Source organism: Drosophila kikkawai, chromosome 3L, assembly GCF_030179895.1.
Source record: "Drosophila kikkawai strain 14028-0561.14 chromosome 3L, DkikHiC1v2, whole genome shotgun sequence".
NCBI lineage: Eukaryota > Metazoa > Arthropoda > Insecta > Diptera > Drosophilidae > Drosophila > Drosophila kikkawai.
Window position 1 is genome coordinate 16,695,611 of NC_091730.1, and position 3,887 is coordinate 16,699,497.

A 3,887-nucleotide genomic window follows, 5' to 3' on the forward strand; every position below is an offset into this window, starting at 1 on the left:
CTCATTTGCAAAATTGAAAGCCAAAACTTGGGCGAAAAGTTGCCTGAGATGCTGCCTGCGAGGATGTGGGTCGGCATCTGCATCTCCTGCTAGCCCAGCTTGTTGTGTGTCTCCCATTTGATGTAAAATAAATTGACATTTAGTTGTCGATGTGTGTGCACACACACTCCAGCCTGCAAGTGTCAAAACGTGTTAATAGATTTCCAACGTTGCCAAGTTTGTGGAAATATTTAGTTGCATATTTAAATTCTCGTTGGAGCTGTAGCTCAGCCCGAAGACCTGGATCCACAAAGACACTGTGTCACCTTCAATCACATTCAATCCCCCTGCCCCACCTGGATGTTGACACATTTTGGGTTACCTTGGCAACTGTTTCTTGATGTATTTTGCCGCACAGGTCTGGCTGGCTTTTCTCCTACAGCTTTTGCTTGATTTTCCCAGGACACTCTAACTACTGCCGTGTTCCCCTCACCTGATTGCATATCTTGGAAACAACATCGCTCAGCCTGGCGTTCATTTAGCTGAGAGCGTCTTGTGGGAAACGTTAGTTATCGCCAGAGACTCCTTTCAATATGCATTGCATTTGCATTTCTAATTTCTTTTCTTGCCGGCAGCGTTGAGTTGTTGATCGACCAGAAGTCAGGTGGGACTACACGTTTGCTCTCACATTTTGGGGTGGAAAGGGAGAGATTTTGGTGAGAATGGGGTGGGATTTCATTAGGAAAATATTCTAGCTAATTGGAAATTTTACCTGCTGCCATATAAGTATATATATTCTGGGGTGTATGTCGTTGATATTACCTTAAGAAATCTAGAATAAATATATAAAATATATAGTTATTTCTAGAGATTATTTTCTTAATTATTTACCTAATAAGAAGTCATGAATTCTAATCCTAAATAAGATATCTAATTAATTTTAAAGAATTAGTAAAGATTTTATAAACTAACAACTAAAGTAATGGCTTTGTCACCCTCATTTTTCCTCATGTAAATCCATCATCCTCTTTGACCTTTTCCATTAACTTTTCCTTCGCTCAAGTCATCCCTTTTTAATGCGTTTAAACAATGACATTTTCTTCATCAATTTATATTGCTTATTTTGCATTTTCCGCACGAATGTTTGTTTTTTTTTCCCTTTACTAGTGTAATGGTCGCCTTAGTTGCAAGAATGTTTTCTTTCCTATACGAACGTTGGGAAAGAAAAGTTTTTTTATTTTGACTTAGATTTTTAAAATCTCGTCATATCCCGCCATAGTAGGACCCACTATTCACCTTTTTTGACAACTACCTGTGAATGACAAAAAAGTGATTAATCTGAATGCACCCCTTCGTCGGCTTGAGAACTGATAAAAAGCTCGTAAGCCCAGAAATTGGTCTTTCCGTTTTAAGTCGTGCCTACGAGCAGTTGAAATCGCTCTTATCTCAATTTATAGTTTTTGCACGCTGCCAAAAAAATTGGACTTTAAAGTTCAAAGTCCAGGCATTCAAATCTGATCGCATCTCGCGATACGGAAAGTGCTCCGCTATTCAGTCAGCATTATTTTACCTTTCGGCTGCTGATTAAACCTGTACGGTAAATATTTTGTGCAAATTTTAGAAAACATAAATTCTAACCTTTGCCCCTCTAATAGCCACTGGATCAACCAATACCAACAATTCTCCTGATCGTGGCCGTAGCCAAATTCTTTTTGCCAACCTGTGTTGCAAACCCTTGTTTTGGGCAGATCCGAAAAATCGACTTACGTGAGTCCTACCATAACCTGTCGCTTATATTCTTTTAAATGGGAAAATTTCTTTAGATTCTCGCAACAACGTTCTTGCCATCGGAAAAGGAAAAGCCTTTAGGGATCAAGGAGAGAAAAGCAACCAAAGCAAATTGTAGCAGAAAAACTGGCCACGTGGGATTGTTAAAAAAATTACAACGATACAACAAACACCTTAAAATAATAAAATCCTAAATTACCTATATATAATAAAAAAAAAAAATAATAATAATAATAATAATGAGGCAAAACAGATTAAAATTTAAAACTACATTCTAAAAAAAAAAAAACAAAAAAATAACAATAATTATGAAATACTAAAATTAATTAATTTAAATCCGCCATCACAACACGCCGATCAACCTTTCTCTAAGTGTACCTCTTATGGAGAACCCTAATCATATAATTTGAAAGCTTCTAAGCCCACAGCTTTTTAACCATCTCCTCTGGAGCAACATGAAGGCCTTCATCAAGCAACAAGAGTGGGTGAGTTTTTATTTGGCAACATATTAAAAAGTGGAAGTGATCGAGCAAACCAATGAACATGCAAATTAAACAACTAAAATTTTGTGCAAAGTGATAATCCAAATCAATTTAATTGTGACCGTTTAAGTCGTGAAAATAAAAAAAAAAAACCTATATAAGATTTTAAATGCAGCCGTAAGCGCAGCTTTTGTTTTGATTATCCAGTTTCGTTGAGAGATAATGGAGGCTCGTGTACATTGGTTTGGCCGATAGCAAATATATATGATTGACTGTTCTCGCATAGTTTGAAATTAATCATGAATTAAATAAAACACGGCCTGTTGATGTGATTGTGAGAATAAAAGAAAAAGGTTCAAATAGAGTAAAAAGAAAAACAATGAAGATAAACGACATACACTGAAACAACAAAGATGTACAATTAATTCATACAATTTAAAACTTAGATCTTAATTTTTATTTTAATTAGTTAAAAGCCAACATGTAGAGATAAAAATATTATTTGAAAATTTAAAAATTTAATTCTTAATTTTTATGATAATTAATTAAAAGCCAACATGTAGATATAACCATATTATTTGACAATTTAAAACTTAAATAAGACATATTAATTTGGAAATGATTAGAATCTATGAATAGAAACAGAATGCTTGAATTGTAATAATGGATGTTTAGAAAAAAAATGAATAGAAAAAAAAATATGATGAAAATGAATATAACAAACATTTATAGTATGAAATTAACGATGAATTTCTAAGTTTTATTTTAGACATGGGGGTAAAAATTAAATAAAAGAAGGGACATTAACATTTGGGTTTCCCCAGTTAGGGAGAGACATGGTTGGGAGGGTTAAGACTACATGTGGCATCCCCCATCAACGCCACCGCCTTACAGTTCGTTGAAGACCCTACACATACATCCATAGAATAAATTTGATTTTGATTCCACCTTTTTCGCCTATGAGTAGGCTTATTGTTTTGTTGAGGGACTCTTAAATTTAAAGTTTGTAGTGTCAAGTTTAGACGTCAGCAAGAACCTACCCCACCCGGAATGAGCTACCGTTTTATGGGTCCCGCCGCCGCTGATCAGTCGAAAACTAATATGTTGTCGTAGAACACCGACCATGCAACACGCTACAAATTTTTTGGCGCCCAAAGTATGGGGCATGTAGACGAAAAAACACTCATCCATTTGGTGATGTTTTGGTTTACAAATCCCGCCATTAAGAGTTGTTGTAATTTTGGTTTTTATTTGAGGATTTGACCGACTCGTCTTAACGTTTCAAGTTAACCCAAAGAAATAATAAACTGCAACAATAATTAATGAATCCAGCTCTTTTATTTCTGATAAGGCAAGCTTTTATTTAGTGGAGAGGACAAGATAGAGTCGCAGTTCGGATACGTTTTTTGGAATTCGAAGATTTAGGCATTTGAATCTTTTCGACCTTAACATCGGTGCACGATCGAAGGCCTATGTGTTACTCTTGCAAATAAATCACCTGGCTTTATTAAATTGATTGTTAGTACGATGTAATTCCATCAAAGAAAATTGTTAAGACGTATTTAACTGGAATTATGTAGCATATCAGCAAAGGTATGTGCATCCGTTAACATACATTTTTCAAATTTCAGGTAATCG

General features: G+C 35.1%; 1 long non-coding RNA gene across 2 annotated transcripts; it reads left to right on the top strand.

Moving 5' to 3' along the window:
- Nucleotides 1–1,205: 1,205 nt before the first annotated feature.
- LOC138928592 (uncharacterized) lies at nt 1,206–1,984 on the top strand. 2 transcript variants are annotated; one of them, XR_011444997.1, is made up of 4 exons: nt 1,206–1,360; nt 1,437–1,576; nt 1,635–1,746; nt 1,803–1,984. It is a non-coding gene; the product is annotated as an uncharacterized lncRNA (long non-coding RNA). The 2 variants fall into 2 exon arrangements; XR_011444996.1 differs by having other exon boundaries at nt 1,206–1,576.
- Nucleotides 1,985–3,887: the final 1,903 nt, after the last annotated feature.